At 49.8% G+C, this 26155-nt stretch overlaps 1 protein-coding gene across 7 annotated transcripts in view; it reads right to left on the minus strand.

Moving 5' to 3' along the window:
- SRC (SRC proto-oncogene, non-receptor tyrosine kinase) overlaps positions 1–26155 on the minus strand; it is a 72331-nt gene that overhangs the window by 37147 nt on the left and 9029 nt on the right. For 6 of the 7 annotated variants that reach the window (XM_073309677.1, XM_073309678.1, XM_073309682.1 and 3 more), the window contains exon 2: positions 1028–1102. The gene's annotated coding sequence lies outside the window, so the exon portion shown is untranslated. Of the gene's footprint in view, positions 1–1027; positions 1103–1379; positions 1443–26155 lie in introns of those variants that run through there. The other variant, XM_073309680.1, reaches the window with a different exon arrangement.

The following is a 26155-nucleotide window of genomic DNA, read 5'->3' on the forward strand; positions in this document are numbered from 1 at the left end:
CTGACGCGGAGCCCAGTGCACACTGCATCGTACCACATATGAACAAAAAAGATGGTTCCTACCCCAGAGAATTACAGCCTGTCTCATATGGGTTCCAAACCACGTGCAGAGCCATACAATAAGGACACAGAGAAGCAGATTGTGTGGGGAGAGAGGGAACAAAGTGTTGTCACTTTTCAGGAGAGGGACCAGAATCTGTTGACTTGTACATTTCCTGCCTCTCACGCCCATCCTCCCCCAAAACAAAAACCCTCTTGCTTTTCACATCATTTCCCCCAGTTTAAAAAAACAAAACAAACAATGGTAGCGCTACATTGTCATGGGGAAAAACGTATTTGTGGTTCCAGTTCACATCTGGTTTGTGAGCAATTAGGATCTCACAGAATCTTTAATGTGAAAGCCCCCCATCCCCTCTCCATACAAAGGTGAAGTGCAAAAGCAGCCAGCATTCGCAAACGCTTGCTCCTGGCTGATTAGACACGGTAGAATAAGGCAGGCTTTTCCGCAGCTGGATTAGCACAGAAGGCAAGTTCAGGCCTGCTGGAGCTCTCTGATGATTTCAGCTCAAGGGAAGAAATCACAATGGATGAGTTTGAGGCCATTGGTGGGATGAGTTTAAGGCCTCAGCTGTGTCTCCAACAGGCCAGTTAGAACTAAAAGCATCATGCCCAGTTTAGCACAGTCAGTCATGTCTGCTCTGGAAGCACCAGCTGATATGAAGACAAACCAAACCAATAGCTGCACTTTTCTCCACACAGCTTCCATAGGGCAGCAGCCCATTGCACTCGGCACCGAACCACACATATTACTCTGGCAGGACCGGGTTATGTGCGTCATTCCCACGCACGCTGCACTGTACCTGACCTGGGACCTAGCTAAAGTCCACCCCGCTAAAGGTGCCTATTGCCTCGGGATCTAAGTGCCTCTAAGTAGAAGATTTTGCTTTCACTTTGTGATCTGTTCAACAGTCACTGCAGAACTCTCAGACCCTCTTCTCCCCTCTGCCCAAAAAGGAAAAGGGTCTTACCTCAATGTGTCCAGCTACAGCCTTTCTACAGGGGTGGAGTGGCTGTATGTGAAGTCACCTCAGCTCTTCAGGAATCTGAGACACAAATAAAGTGAAAGGTTACCACAGAGTTCTCAACATGCTGCTCACTGCATGCCCCATAGGCAGTGATGCTTCCTGGGCACCTTCCCAGCACAGATAGCCCCAAGCTTGCAGCTTTCAGTACTCCAGCTTGAGATCAGTTTCACACCTCCTCCCTTCACCCCCGCCCTCCCATGAAGGGGGCTTCCCATCAGCCTCCCCATCTGGCCAAGAGGAGCTTATGGGAAGGGCTAATCAAAGCCAGGGAGGCTGTGATCTCCACCCTCCTCACCTTCCCCAAGAACTTTCTAGCTTGGTGGGTCTCTGAAGTCCACAACAGCCAGCCAACTTCTGCCTCTCTGATCAGTCATGTGTAAAGAGGGGACGATTCTCCGCTCCACTTCATCAAGATCAACAGGGTAAGGAAGGGGAGGTTGTCTGTGGCAGCCCAGGGCTACCCAACGCAAGCGTCTGCCTGAATGGGTGTCTGCATTGTCACCAGTGTAAGAAACTGCTCCCTGCATGAGCCAGGTGGGCCAGCGCAGTACCCAGAGCTGCTGGGTCTCTTCAGAGGAACTGTGGGTTTCATCTCAGAGCGTTTAGACACAGATCCGACCCCACCCCGCAACTAGCCTACACAGAGCAGCCTGAGCAGCCCTGTGCACGGATGCAGGTTTCCTACTGGGCAGGCTGGGCAAGGACATCATAGTGCTTGTGAGAGATGCTGCAAGTCCTGCCCCCAGAGAGAGCACAGGTAGCAGCAGAGCAGATAGGCCCAATATGCCATCCCAAACCCCTGGATGAACTGGAGGCTCAGGTCTTAACTGGTTTCTACCACCTAGCTTCCATTTGTTGACCATGCTCAGGCTCTTGGACCCCTTTCGGCTGAATTTATTCTAGTTTGAAAGCAAATCCTTTCAGAAGTGTCACCAGTACTCTCACAGACATGGTGTGTGTCCAATCTCATCATTTCCACAAAGGTCACTCCCTGGAGTAGTCATTAGTTGGAATTCCACTTTCAGGGAGTTATTCCTCTAATCCTCACCCCCCAACAGGGGCACAAAGAGTTAAAAAAATAAATAAATCCACAAGTCACTCATTTTGTACTTCTATAGCAGCTTTCAGAAGATCTCAAAGCACCACACACCTCTTCAATCCACAGGAGAGGAGGGGGGATATACAGAGAATATTTAAGCTACCCTGAAATGCAGCCACTTCTGGGGTGAACACAGCAGCTATAACAATGCTCAACAATTTAAAACTTAGTGGAGGTACAACACCACTACCTATATGAAAATTTAGGGGAAACTCAGACTATAACTACTGAATTTGGGGTTTAGCTAGGGCAACATCTTTACTCAAAGTGCTATGGGATCTTTTGCCATGAGAAAATGGCCAGGCCCATGATTTCACATTTCATCCAAATGACAAAACCTGTATAAAAAAAACTAGTGTAGACAAAGCCAGGAAGTGCCATTGATGTTAGCAATGGCGAGTGCACTAGAATAGATCAAGTCACTGGTGTATTTAACTTGGCTCAGAGCTGGGCTCAATACCAGTGGCTGCCTGTATGTTTTACCTGGGAACTCCCACTTGCAGAGCTGCACAGGTCAAAGGTTTTAGAAAGAATCAGTGTAGACAAGGACCAAATGAGAGCACACAGTGATCCTGAGCATCTAAGATTGCCTTTGAGATCTTCCATAAAAGACCTGACCCAGCCCCCGCTTAGCTGGAGAATTAAAAGGATCCCAAGACAAGGGGGTATGGCAAAGGCTAAAGTCGGGGGATTTTTGTTTTTGTTTTTTAATATTCTGTTGCACTGGGGTGGATATGAAAAAAAAAAAAAGGATTTTATTGCCAGGATCTATGCAGACCCAGCCAACCAAACATCTCCTCCCAGTCCCACTGGGGTATTTTGGCTGGCAGTTTGAGTACGTTGGTTAACATGCTGCAGATGCTCTACAGTGCAGTTTGATATCTCTCCCTTCTCCCTGCTAATAAGTTTTGACACTATTTTTAGTGAGGTTGATTAGGATAACAAGCAGCATTTGATTGACAGCTCTCTAAGACAAGAACAGTTTGTAATTTGTACTTGACTAATATTTGCTAGAAATAATTGCACAGCAGGATGCATGGATTTCAAGTTAGTGTCTCAACTCAGGATTGCAGTACATACAAATAAGATTCCCTTCCCACATCCATACTCCACTGCAGTTGACAGGTCTTCGGAGGCTGCATCCCTTGGCTCTGTCCGATTCCGTTAGAGCCACAGTGAAGTTCTGGAAAGGGAAACTTCCTAGTTGCACTTTTTTTGGCTGATGCTTAGTATTTTATTTTTAAAGACAGTATTACAGTTTCACTGTATTTAGCAAGATGGTTGACTAGTCTGAATCACATTACAAAAAACCCTCATGGCTTGAGCTGATCAGCGTGTCGGATCTGATGACGTGCCACCAGTGAATGAGGTGATATTAAAAAAATTCCACCAAGACACCGAAGAAAAAGCATCCATGGGAAAAGAGATGGATTACAGGTCTGGTCGGGAAGATAGGCAAGGTAGTAACAATTCAGGCACTGGACTAGGACTCTAAAGATTTGGAGTGAAGTCCTAGCGCCACTGAAGTCAGTTGGGCCAGGATTTCATCCTGGGTTCTATACCCATCTCTGCCACTGACCTGCTGTGTGACCTCTTGCAAGTTACTTCCCCTCAGTTTCATACCCTCCTACCCTGCGTCTCTTGTCTGGATTGGTAACTCTTTGGGGCAGGGGCTGCCCCACACCAAGTCCATTCAGTGCCTCTAGGTGCTCCTGTGGTACACAATATTACTAAGGGTGAGAGGACGGCAAAGGAAGGAAAAAAGTTACAGTAGATAATATTGAAAACCCTAGACGAGCTGAACAACACCTCCCACCCCAGCACTGCTGAAGCCTCTACATGAGTACATAAGTATTGCCTACACTAGCTTTCCATGGTCTCTCTTTGTTTGGCATCAGCCACAGTGGGAAGTGTTTGCGAAGTTTGTCTAGCATAGACCAGGCTAATCATGTTCTGGAAGCGGACATCCTTAGTGCCTCTAACTCCTGGGTTAGGTGGGCTCACTCCAGGGCAGATGGTAACACCTTTTCAGAATTTCCCTCTTACTAGCATTGCACTGTCCACTCTTTACAGGTCAGGTTGGAGGTGTGGAAACAAATTTTTGCACCATCCTGTCTGGGGATTTCGAGAAATTATGGACTCTTCTTTAGGCTCAGAGGAAGCCAGTGTACAGAATATTGCTTTGTGTATCTATGGTGCCAAGTGACAAAAGCCCATCCCAAGATCTCAAAGCACTGGAAAAAGTTCCCCCTCCCCCTTTTTTTAAAAAACAGAAGGGGAAACAGAGGCAGTGAAATGACTTGCCCAAGGTCACACACTACATCAATGGCAGAGTTGGGTTCAGATCAGCACCCACGGCCCTTGAATTCAGCCCAGCAGCTGTCCACCAGACCATGCCACAGATGTAAACTGGTCTATGTTGAACTTGAAAGACCTCCATTCTAATTAGGGATGGTTGATAGGCAGAGCAATACTAACAAATAATGCACGCACGTCCCTAGCACCTTCCACCCAAGGATCTTAAGCACTTCAAACTAGCGGATTAGTCACCACCACCAGGTTTAAGCACGATCCACATTTTACACAGAAATCTACTGAGGCACAGACAGGTTAAGAGACTTGCCCAATATCACAGTAAAGCAGTGATGGCGCCGGGATTAGAACAGGCAGTAGCCCAACTTGAGTCTCATGCTCTAACCAGACAGACAACCATGCTACCATCCTGCCTGGCATTAAGACATCAGAGCCTGCTCTGCCCATCTTTACTCTGCCAAACAGTGGCAGCTTGCAATCCCCTATTCAAGAGGCTTAAAACGGCCAGCTCCCATAGACACTGTTGGAGGAGCAGGAGGGAAGCGAGATACCAAGTAGCGAAGGAGTTCATGATCCATGAGAATTGCCCTTTCCTTGGAGCTCTGTAGCATTTTCCAGCAGCCAAGAGGAACATTTCCCTAACGTCCAGTTCCAGGTTTTCACCACAGCTCTTCCCTCCATCCACTACCCTCCGCCCACCCCAAGCTGTGGCACTGATTAAGACCAAACAGGGGGGAGGGAGCTGGAGGGGGAAGCAATGGATAAGCTGAGACATGCAATTCCTGCCCTCAGGAGACAGACCAAGACAGATCTTAGCAAATGGCCTCCACGCCCCCCCCAAAAAAAGCAATTAAAAACAAGGCACTCCACTGCGTAGTTCAGCTTGGTTCAGATCATGGTGCTTAGACAGCACTTCCTCCTGCCCTCCCCCTGGCTTCATCCATGGCAAATCTGGAAGGCTGTGGGGTTGTTAATTGAATGAGCCACAGGACGTGAAAAGAAAGCGTTGGCATATGGAGAGTAAAAATTAACTGTCTGGGAACGCCTCCAGACCTGGCCAGCGCTGCTTCCACTCCTTTGGATCGGCCAGCCCAGAGGCCCCGGAGCGGCTGGCGTTTCGGTTTGTGCTCTGCATCCCATCTGCAAGCCCATCACCGCATTTGTTCTAGAGAGATTCCGTACATGTGGCATGGAGCTTCCCGCCAAGGAGATGGACGCACTGAGCTGTATTGTGCGCTCCCCTCCGACAGGCTATGGGAGCAATGGTTATAGCCCCAGGAAGGAGAAATGGTGGAGAGGGTGAGAAAAAGAGCACTTTGAAGTGAAGATCTCACTAGCAAATCCATGGCCATTAGCTAGGTGTGTTGTGGTAGCACTTAGGAGCCTCAGTCATGGTCCAGGACCTGCACAAACATGAACAAGGCAGTCTCCACCCCAGAGAGCTTGCAAGAGACCCCAGGTGGATGCAGACACAGCGGAACCTAGAAGTTCTGGTGTGCAGCATGCGGATAACGGTCACCAGTGGGGTCAAAGCTTCCTGCTCCAAAGCAGTACCCCTGCCACCTGAACCTAGGGGAATCTCCACTAGCTGGTAACAGAATGGGGCCTATGGCACAGTCAAGAGGGCAGCAGTCTGCACTCACACACTACAGCATGTATTCATCATGGGGCGAGAGGCTGGCTAGGTGCCTACGGGTCTCATCTGGTGCCTCCTACAGAGCCCACAGGGAAGAGAGAATTTCCCGTACAAGTTGAGAGCCACCCCACGGTGGAGCAATGAAAGGGAGAGTCTCCCAGCAGTTTATACTGACCCAGGATCTCCTGCCCTGAATTTCCCCTGGAGCTGCTACTCCACGAGTTTAAAAGGGGCAAGAGAATGACCCCAGTGACTTACATCTCCCTTGGCAGAGTGACACTTCACCAGCTGCAGCCCGAGGAAATCCAGCTGCATTGAAGCCAGCCTGTCTCCTTGAGAAAGACTCGCCCGCCCACCACTCCCAAGTAGAGAGGCTCCTTGTACCCAAATATCTCAAGGCCAGAGTGCTATCAGTGTGGCTTTTACAGCTTTCCAGACTGGTGGTGGAGGGGAAACAGTCTCCTTTCCAGAAGGGCTAAGGAGGAGAGAGAGAGAGAGACAGACAGACCATGTTACCAGACCAAGATCTGGAGATACCACATTCTTGTTTCTCTTACAGGAAAGCAGAGGCCTTGGGAAATAGTGTCATCAAAGCAAAAGTCCCAAAGCACTAGGAATGGTGGGGATTAGGCCCCATAAAGGATGGAATCATGCTCCTCCCTTTGGGGTACTGTACCTAGAGCAGCTAAGCTTACTGTACCTAAGAGGCCGGGGGCGTGAATCCTAGCACTAAAAGAAAAGGAGGACTTGTGGCACCTTAGAGACTAACCAATTTATTTGAGCATGAGCTTTCGTGAGCTACAGCATCCGATGAAGTGAGCTGTAGCTCACGAAAGCTCATGCTCAAATAAATTGGTTAGTCTCTAAGGTGCCACAAGTCCTCCTGTTCTTTTTGCGAATACAGACTAACACGGCTGTTACTCTGAATCCTAGCACTAGTATGCGGATCCTATGCATAACATGAAAACCCTCTCCCCTCATTACTGGCAAGTGCAACCTGTGCCTTCAGCCTATGCAGAACTGAAGCTTTCTGCTAACCAAAAGTCCATGTTTCTAGCCCCCAAGGGTTGCCAGGGACACTTTATATATGGGAGCCAGGTGTGAACGGATGTAGCATTGCCTTCCTGAATCAGCAGATAAGCAGCTCTAGTGCCTCTACTGCAGCCTGGGAAAGCTCTGAGCAGCAGCAGAGTGAAACCTTACCAATGTCTTGCTGTTGTCATGGCTGCTATTCAGAAGAACCCTGTAGGCAAAGGGTCAGTTCCACTTGAAACTAAACACCCAGCAGTAGCTAAAGCAGGCACTGGAGATGACCTCTAAAATGCCACGGCATTAGCAAAGACACCGCCTATTACAGCAGCCAGGGAGTGCAAAATAGAGATGGAGAAACCCTCTGCCCTCCCCAGGGCTGAGGAGATCAGGGAATGAGACCACTCTCAACCTTTCCAGTTGTTGGGAGACAGTGGGCGGAGAGGAAGTTTTTGAGTTAGCACACACTTGCTAGCCCCGAAGAGGATGGAGCCCCCAGTCAGGGTCCAGGGCCAGCACCCTGGTAAGAACTGCAGCATCTCCAGAGGTGAAAGTAAGCCGGAATGCCCCGGCACAGCGTACCGGTAAGAGCCCGTGCGCCGTACCGGGACCGCCTTTCCCAGAGGGCAGTTTAAAGCCCTGGGGTAGCAGCGGTGGCAGCGGCGCTGTGGCGGGGATTTAAAGGGCCCCAGAGCTCCAGCCCCCAATACCCTCCCCAACCAGGTCCCTTTAAATCCCCGCCTGAGCCCTGCTTCCCGAGCCCTGGGGTAGCAGTGGCAGGGATTTAAATGGCCCTGGAGCTCCAGCCTCCGCTACCCCAAGGCTTGGGCAGTAGGGCTCAGGCGGGGATTTAAAGGGCTCAGGGCTCCAGCAGAGCCCCAGGCCCTTTAAAGCTGTGCCAGAGCCCAGAGGTACCGGTGGCAGCCGGGAGCCCCCAGGGCTTCTCAGTGATTTAAAGGGCCCAGGGCGCCGCCGCGGTAGTGGCAGCCTGAGCCCTGGGCCCTTTAAATCGCCCCCGAGCCCCGGGGCTCCCAGCCGCCTCTGCAGCGGGTAGATTGGGGGTGATTTAAAGGGCCCCGGGCTCCCAGCCACCACTACCACAGCTGGAGCCCTGGCCCTTTAAATCAAGATTTAAAGGGCCTGGGGATTTAAGGCCCTGCCTCTTCCGGTTGAGGCCACGCCCCCTGCTCAGGACTCCAGCATACCGGTAAGTCCTCTAACTTACTTTCACCCCTGAGGATCTCCCTCTTGCCCACAGCTTTTTTGTGAGGGGATGGAGAGAAAAGAGAGACTTCTCACAAAGGCAGAGATTGCCTCTGGATAGAGCTGGCTGGGAATTTGACAAACTCCTCTTCACTGAAAAGTGTCAATTCTTCCACACTGAAATTGACCCTGTTTCACAAACAAACCATCAGGTGACTTGGAAACTTTTTGGAAAGGAAAACGTCAAAATGGGAGGCTTTGACAGCTTGGTTTTCTAGTGAATGACTTCATTTTGAAACTTCAGTAAATTAGACTAAAAAATAAAAGCAGAGATGTTTTTATTGATCCAAATTAAAAGCTTATTTTTGGATTTTCAGTGTGAGGTTGAGAGTTTGTGTCTCAAATTTGAATGGTTTCAGATATCTCAAGATGTTCACAGGATGGGAAAATAATTTCTAGCCCAGCTCTACCCCTGTACAGTAGGCTCTGGCTAATAGGAGCAGCTTCAGCTCTTTGGTTAACTGATGTCTGGGAAGTTTTGAGCACTGATCAGCTGGCTGTAATGCTAAAGTCACATGCTGGAATACTAAAATTCGAGCAGTTACATCCCCCTGTCGCCACATCCCTGGGATGGGAGATGCGGAAAGAGAACAGTGTGCATGACTACTAGCTAGGCCCTGTTCAGAGCCTAATTCTGAAGGCAAGTACAGACAGTCAAACTGAGACAGGCTTTCCCTTCAATGGTTTGCAATACCAGAGGTTAATAAATGCCTCTGCCGCATGCCAGACTAAGAAGGGAGTTTTTAGGCTGGCAAGAGGGACAGAGGGGACTATGGCTATATTACACTACAAGTGCTATGTAGACATTTCCTACACCGCAGAAGGAGGTTTTTACGGTCACTGTAAGTAATCCAGCTCCCTCAGTGGCCATGGCTAGATGAGTGGAAGAATTCTTCCATTGATCTAGCCACATCTACGCTGGGGTCCCGGGGTAGCATAGCTCTGGCTCTCTGGGGTGTGGATTTCCCCACCCCAAGGAATGCCATAGCTAGGTTGATCTAAATTTTAAGTGTAGTCCAGGTCTCCATGGAAGAGCGAGTGAAAGTACAAGTCTTACAAGTCAGAGTCTGAGGCAACAGATTGGGGGCAGGGCGGGGGGAATGGTATTTCTCACCCACACTCTCAGCATGCAAGAACTATGCAAGAGAGAGTTCCAAATGTTGCTTGGCTGATCTCTTCTGTTCCATCCCTAAATCTTGAACTTTTGCCTGTTTGGGTCTCAGTCTTCGCAGAAGAGGCCAGAAGAGAGAATTGCCTGGAGCAACTCTAGCCTGTCAAAGTGGACAGTGTGTAATTAAAGGGCAGGATTTCCGATTACAGGTTGGCATGGTGCCAATCCCCCCAGTGTAGCTCTTACAACATCCAAGGCAGTGGCTCCAAGGCAAGAGACATTTTTAGGTCTTCTGGTCTTGCAGGCCATTTGTTAGGGGGAAGTGTTGCAACTGGAAACTTGCTATCCTGTTCCAGAATGCAGTTGGGGTTAACAGCTTTCAGCATCAGTCCCTAACATTTCAGGGTCTCTCACCTGCCATGAAGACATCCGAGTGCTTGGAGTCAAAGACATTGGATGGTTCTCAACTAAATGCTTGTATCTAAGCTGCTGCCAAGACCTTTGGGCAAGTTTAGATCCACACTTTGCAGCCCATAACCAGGGGAAGGGCCACACCAGCCCCATCACAGTAAGAGACAAAACCGCATGATAGGTCAAAGGGTTCTCATGCCAGAGTCATCTGTAGAGTGGGTTGTTCCCAACCTCTCGCGCATCATCATGATGGCTAGCTCAGTCCAACAGGAAGGATAGGCCAATAGTTAATTTGCTGCCTGGGTCTTGGAGACCTGGTTCAATTACCTGCTCCACGACAGACTTCCGACGTAGCCTTGGACAAGTCATTTAGTCTCGGTGTCTCAGTTTCCCAAAATGGGGAGGACTAGCACTGCCCTGCCTCCCAGGGGTATTGTGGGGATAACCGCATTATAGATTGTGAGGCCCTCAGTTACTTTGATGATAGAGGCCACGCAAGTACCATAAATAGAAGATCACATTGCCTCACTAGGCACACGGGGCTGATGAGACTCCACTCTGACCCTGTCAACTGACTGGCAGGGATGCAAATCTGTGCCAAGAAACATTACAAACCACGTCATGATGTTCACAGCATGGCCAACCCCAGGCATTCAAAAAATTCATGAGTCAGGCCCCAAAATACCACAAGGTGTTTAGAGGAAAAATTGCTTCTTTCTCTTTGCACGCTACAGACTCAGACCCGAAGGCACTCAGGGCACATACCAGCTTTTCTCCAAAACCATAACGGGCTAGAAACTTTATTTTTCAAATGCAAGGTGATTCGGGGAGACTCTGCTGACTCCAGGAGCTAGGGCTTAAAGAACACACCAAACATTACAAGGCTCACAAAGCCGCAAAGGTGGGCCACAGGGAGTTAAACAGCCAGCTTCCTTATGAACCCCACCATTCCCTGTGCTGCTGCCTGGAGCGAGAGCTCTGCTTTCGGTAATGTTCAGCAGTTACCCAGCGAAGATGCGAGTGAAGGAACTCCATTCATTAGTCATTCCTGACAATGCAGCTTTCCTCCCCCATCCCTCTTAATCCAGCTAAAATTTCTCCAAGATAAAAGAAATAGACAGGGTGGGGGAATATGGTAAATTACGCTCCTGGAGCTGTCTCACCTCCCACAAGACCCAGACTAGTGTATTAAAGACCCAGACCCACCCACCAGTCCTGTCAGCTCCTGTTAAATTTAAAACCATCTTAATGAAAGCTACATAGCCAAACCTAGCAGGGGCCAATGGGTTATGGAAAGGGATAATTAAAATTAAACAAGCAAATTCACTCTATCCCCTTCCCCACAGAGGGAGAAAGAGGGGCATTCAGAAATGGGAAGGAATTAAATGCCTTAAAAAAATAAGACTGAAGATTGAATCAAGAGTTTTGGATGCTTTATCTGACTAAGCAAACCATGAGCACAAACACACACAAATCTGCATAATCAGGCAGCAACAGATTGGAATCTTCCTCTATTGCATGAGCAGGTGTCGTCTTTGTAGGTTCTGGGCCAATCCTGGCAGTTATTTTGGCTTGTCAAGTAAGTTATGAAACTACTTGCCTAGGCAGGCAGGGTTCCATGTAAGTTATCTGTAAACACCCAGCACTGACTGCAATTGGCAGAGACCCAAGTGAAAACAAGAGGCAGGGAAACATGCACTATCCTAGTCTGGAGGAGGGTTCCTTTCCCAGCAGGAATTTGTGGAATGAGAGTCTCAAAGCATGGGCCAGGTGCGTAAGACTCAGAGGGAGAGGAAAGGGCTTTGAGGGGCTCATAGGAATTTTATTGTATGCAATATTGCCAAGCCCATACAAGCAAAGATTATTAGCTCAGACCCTAAAGGTCATGACATTTAAAAAACCTGGGGGATGCTTTCTGCTTTTTGAGCCCTTAGGGGTTAGAATCCTAGTAGGGACGGCAAGGGGCATCTAGTCTAACCCCCTGCCAAGTTGCAGGATTTGTTGTGTCTAAACCATTCAAGACAGATGGCTATTCAGCCTCTTTTTGAAAACCTCCAGTGAAGGAGCTTCCATAACTTCCCTAGGCAGTTTGTTCCAGGGTTATGTTTTGAGCTTTACTCCACAACCATGCAGGCTAGAATTTTTAGGGGTTTGGGGGCGGGGGGGAAGAGGCAGGAATACAAGATTCTCATATCCCATGACTCCAGGAGCTGGGTGTTTTTTGTTGGTTTGTTTGTTTGTGTTTAAGAGCTCTGGGTGGCTGGGGCTTGCACAGAAGGGCTGTGCACACCTGGGAAGCAAGGATAAAGGGGACAGCTGGAGCCCCGCCATCGCATTCCCTCCCCGCCCCCCCAAAAAAACCACAGTTGGGAGAGAGGGGAAGAAATATCTTCAGCCTCTCACTCGAGGTAGGGGGCAGCATCGCTTCCTGTCACAGTGTCAGGGCAGCTGACGCAGGCCCAGGTTACAGTGACAGCCGTCTGTCACTGCCTCTGTTTCTTTCCCCCCTGGCTCCCAGCCCTGGGAAGGGATCTGGCAGCTGCAGATACAGGGGAGGGACCAATCGGCTCTCTTGCTGAGCCACAACGTCTGCTTGCAAAAATCCCAGACGTTGCCTCTTATTTGAAAAAGCCACCCAGCCAGAGGATCAAAAAAGAGGCAATGTCCAGGAAAACCCATATGTACAGTAACCCTACCCAATCCCTTTATGTCTGAAAAAAATCAAGCCCCTTTACAAGGAACCTGAAGTTGGGTCCCCAAAGTAATTTTTGAAAATTTAGGCCAGGGGTTATAAACCCCACAAGTGCCAAGGAGGGTCACGTAACCAGGGAAGCTGCTGTACTGTGCACAGCTGTTTGGAGAGCTCACAACTACTACACTCGGAGCAGAACGCTCGGCGAGAGAACTTGTCAGGATTGGCGAACACCGAGCACACACCCTGGCACGCCTGTGCCTTTCTCCTATGTTAAACACAGCGTTACATACCATCTTGATGTTTGAGACATAATCTTGAGTGACGAGTGGCTGATTCCCACCTCAGACACCTGACTCACCAGCTTTTTAAAAACAGGCCTTGCCCAGACTTGCCGATTCCTCCTTGTACTTCATGCTGCAATCAGCCATAGGGGTCAAAAAAAAGATAGTGGGTAAATACAACTGACCCCAAAACTCTGGGGCAGAGGGGAACCACTCCCTACCCCCAGATTATTCCCAGTGGTGGAGAAAGCCAGACGGACATTAATGCTACCCCAGCTCTGTCAACACACCTTTGTAACGGGCCCATCCCCATCCCTGGGCAGAGCTAGCCAGTCTTGCTACACTGGAGATCCAGTTACATTAGGAAAATTATGTGCTGCGGACAATGGTTGTCAGCCACCGACACCCTGCTTACCCATCCCCTCAGGCGGGTGCTGAAAGCAGCCTCTAAATTGCTACTGTAGACATAACCAATCCGTTCTCAGAGAGCATTCACCGCCGCCGCCACACAAAGTCCATTGAAGAGCGCACAGAGATCGAGCCTATCCATGCTAGCCCCTGCAAGGAGAGCCTTTGCTAATGAACAGTCAACATCAAGCTACTTTTCTAGCACAGGCAGGGCATGAAGCCACTGGGGTTGGCTTGAGGCAGAGAACCACTGTGCACTAAGGAAGCCTTCCCTTTCATGTTGGTCTTACTCAGGGATTTGAATTCAGATCTGTAGAAGCAGAAGGCTAGTGTATCAGCCTTGTTTATCCAGTCCCACTCAAGGAGAGAAACTGATATTCTGCAGTCCTTTATAGTCACCACACAAATCATGGTTCTTCCCTCTGACCCGCAGCGACCGTTTGCCTCCTTTGTCTTTTGGTAGGCTTGCCCGAGCTCCTTAACTTTCACGCAGCACTGCTGTGTCTCCCTGCTATAGCCTCTGTCCAACACGCCCCGAGAGATTTTGGCAAATATATTTGCATTTCTTCTTTTGGATCAGAGTTCTGCCTGCATGGATTCTTCTCCCCATACAGCGATCAGATCCAGGGTCTCCCTTGAGCTCCAGCATGGACCGAGTTTGCAATTCTGGGACTGCATGGTCACCTATGCTGCTGAGTTCGCCATGCTGACCAAACAGGAAATGAAATTCAAAAGTTCCCGGGGCTTTTCCTGTGCACCTGGCTAGTGCATTGGAGTCAAAAGTGCTGTCCAGAGTGGTCACAATGGAGGACTCTGGGATAGCTCCCGGAGGCCAATACCATCGATTTGCGTCCACACTACCCCAAATTCGACCCAGCAAGGTCGATTTTAGTGCTACTCCCCTCGTCAGGGCTCTTAAAATCAACTTCTGTACATCTCCCTTTAGATCAATGGAACGGGGTTGGTTCTGTGGACAGGGTCATTTTTAAATGACCTAACGCAGCTAAATTTGACCTAACCCCATAGTGTAGACCAGGCCTCAGTCAATAGTCACCCTCGCCTTTAGAAGCAGCCCTCTTGCCACTGTTAAGTGCATACATGCAGATTAGAGACCACAGGAGATTCCATGACAGCTAGAAAACAAGCCTTCCTGGAATTGCTTCCAACATACCCAAGTACCTCCAACCCTCACTTAGAGTAGTCACAGAATCTCTCCCCCTCCTCATAAGGGCCACCATACTGGTCGGACCAATGGTCCTTCTAGCTCAGTATCCTGCCTTCTGACAAAGGCTCATGCCAGATGTTTCAGAGGGAATGAACAGACCAGGGCAATGGAGTGACCCATCCTATCATCCAGTCCCAGTTTTGGCAGTCAGAGGCTAGAGACGCTCAGACTGTGGGATTGAATCCCTGAGCATCTTGGCTAGTAGCCATTGATGGACCTATCCTCCGTGAACTTATCTAATTCTCTTTTGAGCCCTTTGGCCTTCATAACACCCCATGGCAATGAGTTTCACAGTTTGACTGTGTGTTGCAAGGAGAAGTACTTCCTTATGTTTGTTTTAAGCCTGCTGCCTATTAATTTCACCAAGTGACCCCTGGTTCTTGTGTTATGTGAAAGGGTAAATAACATTTCCCTATTCACTTTCTCTGCACCAGTCATGGTTTTATAGACCTCTATCATATTTCCCCCCCCCACCCCAACCCCCTTAGTTATCACTTTTCCAAGCTGAACAGTCTCTGTCTTTTTAATCTCTCCTCACAGGGAAGCTGTCCCATACCAGTAAGTCATTTGTTGCCCTTCTCTGTACCTTTAATAATTCCAATATATTTTTCTGAGATGGGGCAACCAGAAACACATGCAATATTCATGATATGGGTGTACCATGGATTTACACAGTGGCATTATGATATTTTGTGTCTTATTAGCTATCCCTTTCCCAATGGTTCCTAACATGGTTAGCTTGTTTGACTGCCACTGTACATTGTGGATAGTTCTCTGAAAATATCCACTCAATGACTCCAAGATCTCTTTATTGAGCTGTAACAGTTAAATTAGACACCATCAGTTTGTATGTATAGTTGGAATTACATTTTCCCAATGTGTATTGCTTTGCACTTATCAACATTGAATTTCATCTGCCGTTTTGTCGCCCAGTCTCCCACTTTAGTGAGATCCCTTTGTAACTCTTCACAGTCAGCTTTGGACATGGCTATCTTGAATAACTTTGCCACCTCACGGTTCATAAATGGTCTGGAAAAGGGGTGAATATGGTGAACAGCACTGGTCCCAGTACAGATCCTTTGGGGACTTTGCTATTTACCTCTCCATTGTGAAAACTGACCATTTATTCCTGCCCTTTGTTTCCAGTCTTTAACTGGATGGTGATTAGTGAGAGGACTTCCCCTCTTATCCCATGACTGCTTAGTTTGCTTAAGAGCCTTTGGTGAGGAACCTTGTAAGGCTTTCTGAAAGTTCAGGTATGCTATATCCCCTGGACCACCCTTATCCACATGCTTGATGATTCCCTGAAAGAATTCTAATAGATTGGTGACGCATAATTTCCCTTTACAAAAGCCATATTGACTCTTCCGACACATCATGTTCATCTGTGTGCCTGATAAATCTGTTTTTCACTGTAGTTTCAGTCAATTTGTTTAGCACTGAAGTTAGGCTTACCAGCTTGTAACTACCAGGATCGCCTCTGGAGCCTTAAAAAAAAACAAACAAAAAAAAAAAACCCCACAATATTACATTAGCTATCCTCCAATCATCTGGTACAGAGACTGATTTAAGTGATAGGTTACAGCAGTTGTGCAATTTCATATGTGAGTTCCTTCAGAACTCTTGGGTGAATCCCACCTGGTCCTGGTGACTTATTACTGTTGAATTTCTCTCCTTTCAACAGAGTTCAGAGAGATGGATGGAACACTGGTGCTAAAGAGCAATGAAATAGTGGAAGCTAGGCCCTTGTGCCACTCAATGGCTCTTTGTGTGCACTTAACAAGGGGCTTGAAGATGGAAGATTTGATGCAATGGTTTTTGAAGGGGGAAGAGAGGCCCCTAAGGTCTCTATGTGCCAAGGTGCCAAGACTGAGCCCCTCATACTCTGTAGAGGATCAAGTCAGTGATCACTAAAGGGAATCCAAGGAGCTGGCTGTTGCCTAGACAGAGCTGCCTCCTTGCTCCCCGTTTGCAGGGAAAGAAGCCATGAACTCTGCCCGATTTCAGTTCTACCAGGTCAGGCAACACTAACGCATTTTCCCAGCAAACTGCCAGGCTACACTGAAACGGCCCCCTGGGTGTTTCCCAGAGACTGTGTTTCCCTCCAGAGGGCTGTGTGCTGGCAAAGCAGTCTATGTGTAACACTGACAGACCCCAGTTGTCGGCGGGTGGGATCGAACCTAGGACCTCTGGAGCTATATGCATGAGCCTCTACTACATGAGCTAAAAGCCATACGGCCCTTAGCTGAGGCTATAGAGCAGACTCACTCTCTAAGTGGTCTCATGGGCAAGAACACCACACCCAGCATGTGTGTGGGTTACATATGTGAAGTGCACGCAGCCATGCAAGTTCTTTGCAGACACCAGCTAATCTAACCCACACAACACCCACATATGTGAGCCAGACACAACTAGATACCACCTAGGTGAGGAAGGTTAAGAGTAGGTGACGAGATAGAGGGAGGAGAGAGAAGAGGCTTTGCAGGGTGAGACAGTTACTAGGCATGGATTTTTGGAGGGTAGGAAAGGTGGGGAGTGGGAATTTCCCCCATCATCAAGCCAAGCAGTCTTTGGGCTTGAACCAGGAAGGCTGTAAAGTCACAAGCTTTGCTCAGAGTTCCAGGTCTGGACACACAACTGAACAATTTCAGCACAAAGCCAGGTGAAACTCAGCCACTTTGGCCAAGCCAGGAGTCGTTTTAGGGGTCTGAAGTGAAACCTGCCAGCCTGCCCAGTGATCCACAAGGATCTGAGTTTCACCTGCCTCATGACATTTTAAAGCAGACCCAGTTTCCTGCATTTCACTATGAAAACATTTTGCGGGGCTCTCTGCAAAGCCCAGCTGCCTGGGAACAGCTGACGGGCCAGCAAAGCTATCTTTAAAGAGCATCATCTCAGGAGACAGGCTTTAACAGCCAGGAGTGGGAAGCTATAAACCTGTCTAAGAGCAGCTCTGGAATGCCAGGAACAGAAGCGGCCCATTCAGACCACCAGAGAGCACAGACGCCGGAGGAAAAGCAGTGGGCCCGGGCCCTGCACTCAGGATCCTCTAATATGTAGCTACGTTTAGAAAAACCTCCATTTTGTTCTTGTTTCTCTTCTAGCCATTTCCTTTCCCCAGTTTTTGCCTTCCTAATAATGAGCTCCCATTCCCCATGTCTTCACGCCTCCAGGGCCTACCCAGCTCCTGTCACACCTCAAGCAGATGGTGCATGCCAGTAATGCCAGGGGTGCCACAAGTTTTCCAGGAAGAACAAGTGTGTGACTGGAAAACATACACAAACCTAGAGGAAAAGCAGGAAATGTGACCTGGGACCTTTAGCCCCAATGACATGTTGGTTACTGCAGGTCATTAGTCTAGTGCCTGAGGGGAGGGTTGAGGGCAGATGGCTTTAGAGCCTTTGTAACTGAGATTTTCATACCCAGTTGGTGGTGATTTGGACAGAGGAGGTGTCTCACCTCTGCTTCAAGTTCCAACCCTGTCACATTAGGTGAAAGAGCTAGAGAAGCATCAGTGGGCTCGAAACAGTCTCTGATCTGGCTAGGCAAGGATTCCCCCAGTGCAAGAGCTGCAGTGGACAGCCTTCCAAGGATGTCCTTGCAAGCCTTGGCCTAGGGAACTGCAGCACTGTTGAGATTCTGAGCAGCTGAGTCCTTAGGGCAGTCCAGGAGTAGTCCACACCGCACACAGGACACCCCTATTTCTCAGATACCAATGGGCACTCTTGTTGGCAGGGTTAGAGGCCACAGGTAGGCTAGGTTCTGGATTTGGGGCTTTCCTCTCCACTAGGCAGTCCTTATAGGGCAGGGCGAAGGTGCACAGATGGGTTGTGTCTGGGGAGGGAGCCCTCCCAACACCTGTTCAAAGAGAAAACCACAGATCTCAGGACTCAGATTTTGGCACTCTGTTCCCTTTAGAAAAGTGGTTCTCAAGCTTATTTGATCAGGCTCCCCTGTGGCTGCAGTCATTCAGCCCCTCCCCCCAAAGTACATATACCCCCACCCAGCTCTGAAGGCAGTGCCATGCCAGCGCCCTGTTGCCACCCTTACTTCTGCGCTGCTGCTGCCACCCTGGGGCAGATACCCTCCCGGTGAGGGACGGTGGGGCTCTGGCTGTCCCATGTATCCTGGCCTCCCAGGTGTGCAAAGTCCTTCTGTATAAACCCCGGACACCCAGAGCTCCTAAAAAAAAACCAAACCATGCACACACCTTATGCCTCCCTGGACACATTCCAGTGCCTCCCTTGAGAGGCCCACCCCATAGTCTGAGAACAGCTGTTTTAGAAGAAGGAATCTCCTGGTCACCATTCACACCAGACAGAGCACACTTCCTTGGTGAGGCGCCCCATCCCCCTCTCCCCAGAGTGGAGAAGCGGCACAGATAGCAGACCCAGGTTTTGGCACTTTCCACTAGCAGGCCCATGAGCTTTCCCAGCCCTTGTGGAAACACGCCCATCAGCAGGCTCTGGAACCATGCCCAGGGCACCTTTAGAAAGTCTGTCCACTCAAGGTCGAGAGAGGAAAGAAGAACATCAGTGCAAGCTTTGAGTTGAATACTGGTCCTCATGGCACATGGGGAAACTGCTGAAGCCCCAATGAGTTGTTACTGTATTTTACATGCTTGAGTGAGGTCACAGACATTCACCTGAAGTGGGGAGAGGGCTGGGGAGCAAATCCAGATGCAAGTTCCAAGCAAAGTGAGTTCAGTCATCTCAGCCCAGCCCAGAGCAGACACCCCATACCCCCCCCAAACTTCACCAGCCAAAATGGGGTTATGCAAGATCCAGGGACCTTTCCTTCCTGCCACTTCTCCAGTCCTTCAGGTCAGGGGGCCACCTGCAAGAAAGACAGCACAGGGAAGTGTGCACTGCAGCTCAGTCAGCTGCACCACCAGGCCTGGGGATTTCAAAATAAAACAGAAGCACTTCCAGTTTCTGGCCATGGCAGTCTCTTCTCTGTCAGCAGCACTAGTATGCCAAGCAAGAATCTCACATGTGTGTGAAAAGCCAAGAGAAGTAACTCCATTCAATGCAACCCACATCATTTTGCTGGTGTCCACTGATGATGATTAGCATAACAATCATCTCACTGCACTCTAGTGCTCCCCCCATCTGTATCCAGGTGCTGTCTCATCTTAGGCGCAGGCTGTCAGCTCTTTGGGGGCAGAAACGGTCTTTTTGTTCTGTGCTAGGTACCGTACAGACACAAGGGGGTTCTGATCCCCAGTTAATGCCTCTTGGTGGTACTGTAACAATATTCCCTCCCTAGGAAGGGTGTTCAATTGCAGAGACCTCTTCTGCCCCTTTGCTCCTCCCAGGGAGCTGTGTGAACTGCGAAGCCTGAGAGCTTATAGCAGCCAGCCACACATTGAAATCAAACCCTGAATCACCTTGATCCAACACACGAGCGTAACTCTCTGTCGCTAGTAAAAAGTGACCTCATTTACTCCGTGCAGGCAGACCAGCTTCTCTCTAATTCACCAGTTCAAGCCTTCTTATCCCTCTCCTTTCATTTTAATGAAGCTTTTGTTGAGTGGAATGCATTCAGAGGGCAGGAAAGAGCTCCTTGAAGGCTGCACTTGATATTTTGAGGCCCTCATAGACAAGCTCTGTGGAGGAATCCTGCTGTGAGCAAATCTGGAGCATCTCCTCTTGCTGAAGGGCCGGACAATAGGGCTTTCTTTCCCCTTGTTTACCGCAGAAGATTAAAAGAAAAGCCGGGGAGGGGGGAAACCCACTCTGTCCTTCCCCTCCTCCCAGCATGCGGGCTTTGATCTCTGAGCTGGAATACAGAATTGAAAGGCAGGCCATAACGCTACTAATGTACACAGCTCAGCTAAACCCAGATTTCATTCATGCCACCTTAGAGATCCCCTCTCCCCCATTAATGGTAGCCATCATTGCTGCTTTCTTGGCAAGGGTTCCCATAACTCCTCCTCCACCCCCTAAGTGAACCCCCATCAAGCAGGCTTGGCACAGCCCCATTTACACTCACTCTCAGGAAGGCAGAGAGACTAGAGCACAAGCCAGTTCGCCTGGCCTGGCAAGCCAACCAAAAGCAGCATGGTGAGCTCACCCCCTGCAGTTGCACCCCAGGAAAATTCTGACCAGCTCACTTCCAGCAAGTCAGAGTCATTAAGAGATGGAAGAGCCCTAATGGAGCAAGCTAGCCTCTTCCTTGAAGGGGGCATCTCCACTAGCAAGTTGATGCTTAGCCAGCTGAAATAAATAAGTCTCATGTACTTCTAGCATGCTGCATGTTTAAAGCCCTTCGCAAACAAACCGTCTTCGCAGCCCTCCTGTGAGGCAGGTGAATACGGCACCATCCTCCTTTCACAGATGGAGGAAGAGGTTTGTGGCCTGGCTTAGGACCGGGCTGAGCACCTGCAGAGACTCACCATGGACCATATTGAGCCAGCAGCAGCGTTGGAACAAGAAGCCCGACTCTCCATGCCCCGGCCTTGTGCTCTGAACACTGGACTATGCTCCCTCACAGAATGCCACCTCGAAGCTCCAGCCATCCCTGAACCTGGGGGTCTTTCGAGGTTCACTCCATTAGGTTTTTATGGCACACCCATCGCTATGGCACCCGATTCCCTTCGGCCCCCACCCGTTTCCATGGGGAACCCGCTGGGTGACCAAAGCCCTAGTTGAACTAACAATATTCCCCCTCCCACAAAGCCTATGGAATCTACAGGGAGGATCCAAGGGGCCTGTGCTCCTTAGTGCAAAAGCAATTTAGCCGCTTGCTCCTTGGGCATTTCATGGTTCTCTTTGCTAGAGCCCTGTGCACAAATTCATCTCTCCCTTTGCTCCAGCCTCGGAAGAGTCCAATGCTTGATTCCCTTCCCCCCACCCCCGAATCCGCTTTCTCTCTTCCCCTCTCAGGAGTCAGGGTCAGAAAGGCTGGAGGGGCCTGCAAGGTGCTGCTGAGAGCCGGATCAGGAATGGATCCGCTCTTGGAGTTCACCTTGCCCTGCTGCATAGGCAAATGGAGCTCGACTGTCAATGGTAAATTAAAGCTCTCAATGCACAGAGGGACACTTTGCTGACTAGCCCTGCTTGGCAGCTGGCACCTTCTGTTTCACTTCGGTTTGCTGTGAGGAGCAGCTGTGCTGCTGCACCCATTCCTGCGCCTCTAGCAGGGTTCCCTTGCCCTCGTGTTGTATTTCCGCTGGTGACTCGCCCTTCCTCACCCCGCGGCCGCCAGCGACAAGGCGTATCACTCCTGTTTGGAGCCCGCTCTCGCTCTGCTCATGTCAGCACAAAGCTGCTCAGAGCTCCCTTTGATTCCTGCTAGTTGGCACCTGCGATGTGAGATCTTGACCCTATGAACAGAAAACGTTCTCCACGCCCTAGTGGGGAATCTGGTAGGGTTCAGAAGTCACCTGTCTCTGCGGTGACCTCTATTTGGATCGGTCACCTGCTAATGGCGAATGCAGCGCTCTTATAGTGCGGTGCATGTGCAGCGTAGCACCTTTGAGATTCTTTGCGTGCTTTCTGCTGATGGGTGGCCTTGTAATCCTTATACAGAGGGGGAAACTGAGGCAGCGAGGTCACTTATCTGGGCCAAGGCCACACAGCAGGAGAGGCAAATAGAGACGTGACTTGCATTAAACCCACATGACACAGAGGATAGAGTGCTCCGAGAACAACTTCCCTATAGAATGGAATAGCCAATAACCGTATGTCCTTTTGGGATCATCTTTATCTCCGCTATCAGGTTTTGAAGAGTAAGTCCTATAGATCCCTATTGTCTTAATCCCTATTAAAGTCTATAGGGCCCTTCCATAAGGGATCAGCACACTTGTGATGTGTGTGCTCCCCCATCTCTGCATGCATGCCTCTAAGAGCTGGAGTTGCCAGCAGAGGATTTTGAAGCCTGCAGGAGTTCCTCTCCTTGTCAGACTGGCCTGGCTGGTTTTTGGTATTGGAATGCTTGGGCAGTGACATGGCCGGGTTCTTCCTCCCCCTCAAAGGATTCTCCTGCCTGGCTGAGCTGGTATCCTTGCTCTGGCACAAGGCTTTCAAGAATACGAAGTGGCTCCAATGATCTCTGGTGTGTCATTCCCTCTTGGCGCTTCACCTCTGCTCAAACAGGTAGAGAGCAGCACTTTGGCTGCCCACGGGTAATACTGTGGCCGAGTCACTTCCGCCCTCATTCGGAGTGTGTGCTCTCCACAGCTCTCAGGTGTAGGAAGGCATCTCAGACTGAAAGCAGATGCTTCCCCTGTAGGTTCCTGTCACTAACTCTGGGAGAGAGCTTGCCAGCATGTGGGTCTCAGCTCTGTCGAAGCAGCTGCAAGTGGAATTTGCTTCTCTCCTACAGCTGGGAACTAGTTAGCACTGGAAGGAAGTTTCTGCCTCAGGAACAGAAATCCACGCCGCTCCGCCTAGAAATCAGACTCCCGTTGCTAGGTTGCTAAGGTCAAGCTATAGTGTTGCATCTCCATGGGCCACATCACCACCCTAAGAATGGGATGGCTACATTTGGTTCTAGGCCCTGGCAAGCTGCCAATATTGCCCCTTACCCTGGGCAAAACTGGACTCTAGATGGACCATTGGTCTCGTCTGACCCACTATGGCCGTTCTTATCTACATCTAGTGCCTGATTCTTCAGTGTCTCTTCTATCCTATACATCCCTAGCCTCCAGAACACATCAGAGGAGCCAATATCATACCCAAGTGTAATTAACAGACAATTCTGGCAAGTGATATGGGTGCAGTGAAGATTTGAATGGCAATGCAGTGCAGCACAGAGACCACCTAGTACCCTTAAGTGGCCACTGACTCTTTGCATAGTGATAGCAGAGAGAACACAGATCTTCCTGCTTCAAGAGGACAGGCCTCTGCCACTGAAACAAGGAGGAGAATCTCCACTAGCTGGTGGTAGTGTGAGGTCTATGGTAGAGCTTCACATATCCAGTTCAGACCCCTGTACAGGGCAGTGGTACACAGGCATAAACCAGCCAGTTTCAAATCAATATTGTACACGCAGAGAGAGAGAGAGAAAGGGAATCAGATCTAGGTGTTTGCAGGGGTGCTGGAACTAGGGGTGTTGCCGCATCCCCTGACTGGAAAAATACAGAGTTTACAGTTTGGTTCAATGGCTCTCAGCACCCCCACCGTACAAATTGTTCCAGCACCACTGGGTGTTTGTGTACAAAACTACATAAGCCAAGAATCCCCTGGCTGCAGACTTCAAGGGGGTTCCAGGCACGCAAGTGGCTGGGTAAGAGTGAACATCTTGCCCCTGATCTCATGGTAATATGGAGGTAACATTACAACACAGACAACACAATGATTGCCTATTTCAAGGCTGGAGCTAGTGAAATCAATTTGAGGAGCAGCATGAGCCAGTAGGTAGGGCAAGGAGACCCAAGTTTTATTCCCAGTACTGCCACCAGCCAGCTGTTCAACCTTCGGCCTGTCTCAGATGCTGCTTCTACGTTGCTTGTCTTGTTGATTTGGACAGTACGCTCTTTGGGATTGTCACATATGTATTTGTACAGCACCAAGCATAGAAGACCTGATCTTAGCTGGGGCCTATAGTCTCTGTTTTGCATTGTGTTTGTTGCCTGTATTTCCCCACATGTGCAGTATTTACTCCCTCAGACTCTGTATCAGGGAGAGATCTTTTCATATATTGCAACAATAGCACAGACGGACTTATCTGAGCTAGGTTTTCCGGCCCTGGTGGCGGTTTGTTTGTTAAGAGACAGCACAAGCTCAGGTGCATAGGCCATCCTGGCCCACCAGCACCTGCATCTCTAGCAGATCATGGTTGCTCCTAAGATGAGCAAATCAACATCCTGGTTGCATCAGATTCCTCGGAGCTGCTCTGGCTTAGAGAGCCTTGGGAGGCAAGAAGGCAGCGAAGGCTGTACCAGAGCGTGACCAGGCCAACCTCAGAGTAAGAGACAGTTGGACAAGCTGAGAGTTCGTTTCTTTTCCACCCCACCCCTCCTCCAAGATAGGTCAGCTCCATGAATTTCCCAAACACAAGACACTCAGGGCTACCGTGCCAGCCACAGCCATGAGTCAGCCAGTAGATGCTGTGGCAGGACCTACAGGAGATCCAGAGGTTCCAGCAGCACAGGGCTGCCTGGAACTGAAGAGAGGGAAGGGTTTCTCTGAGTGAAGTGAACAATCACTTAACCAGGACAGCTTTCACCAAACTGGCAATGGCAGCAGCTTGCTACATAGGGGCTGGCAACATGCTGGAACCTGTGGGGAGATGAGAGTTGCAGTGACAGGCTACAGACATGGCCTCTCTCCCTGACAGTCCCGGTATTTACGGCTTTCTGCACTAATCGGGACATGCTGTGACACGCTCACTGGCTGCTCACTGGCTAACAGGGCACCGGCGTGGGTGAGGAGTTTGTTAGACCACTCCCTCCATTGTGTCTCCTTCCATTTCTGCTGCCTTCGTTCATGGTGTCCTTTGTGCCCAGCACAGCCACACCTGCACCTCTTGGGCTTCCAAAAAACCCCTGCTGACCCATGAAGCCGTGCAAGGAGAAGGGCCACCGCCCATCCTGTTTGCTATGGCAAAGCAGGCACCGCAGGGCCGGGACTGGCTCTTTGATCTCTGTGCAGCACCATGCACGTCCTCTGCAGCCACTCTCCAGCCTGGAAGCTCTACTGTGCTCTCTGAAGAGAGAAAACTCCCTCCCCCCATGCACACCTCACAATATCAGCCAGTCTCCCAAGGGTTAATACTGCTGCCTCAGTTCTTCCCCCCCCAGTCTGCAGCTGAATGACAATGGGTCCTGGCAGGCCAGGAGTTGAGCTGCTCAAGCACTTGGAGGGAGGGCTGTGAATGCATTAAGATTCCCATCCCTCCTAGATTATGCCCTGGTATTCCTGATGAGCTCTAATGAGAGCACTTTGCCGCTAGCACTGCTGAAGGTGAACAAGGGCACCCAGGACTGTTTTGGTGCAGGGCAGACAAAGAGCAGCGTTCACTGGCGTTTCTCAAATACCTACAACAAACATTAACGCCAGTGAGGCTTCCCAGTCAGACTGCTAAAGTGCAGTTAAAATGAACCCTTATGGAGAAGTCTATACAAGGGCATAGGATTTTTAAGCCAGCCTATAATCGGGATCCAGTTTCCTCTCAGAGTCCACAGGATGGTTCTGGCTCATTTCTGTAGAGCCCTATTGGGTCAATCTCAATCCCCATCACAAATCAAGGGGATTTCTCCTTAAGGGAAGGGCCTAACTTATTGCAATCCCCTTCAAGGCTCAGGGATGGGAGGAGGGGTGCAACATGAAAGGCAGACAGAGATGTCTACTCAGCCACTGCAAACAGGGTCAAACCTGCCCTCCTTACGTGGCTGTTAGTACCCAACTCCGCAGCAAGAACAGTGCCAGATCTGCACCAGACTTTACAGAGAGGCAGCCGGGCAGCACAGCCTGGGAGATGCACGCTCTGAATCTCAGGAGCCGGCCGAGAAGCATACAGCTATTTCCCCTCATGCAGCAGGGTCCCCTGCCATAGGAAGAGGTCACAGAGCTTCCCCAGCATTACTTCTTCCCATCTCCCAAGGCTCAGCAAGTCGGCCCCCTCTAGACCTCTGCCAGGACATGCCTTCTTCT

This window comes from Lepidochelys kempii, chromosome 13 (genome assembly GCF_965140265.1).
Source record: "Lepidochelys kempii isolate rLepKem1 chromosome 13, rLepKem1.hap2, whole genome shotgun sequence".
NCBI lineage: Eukaryota > Metazoa > Chordata > Testudines > Cheloniidae > Lepidochelys > Lepidochelys kempii.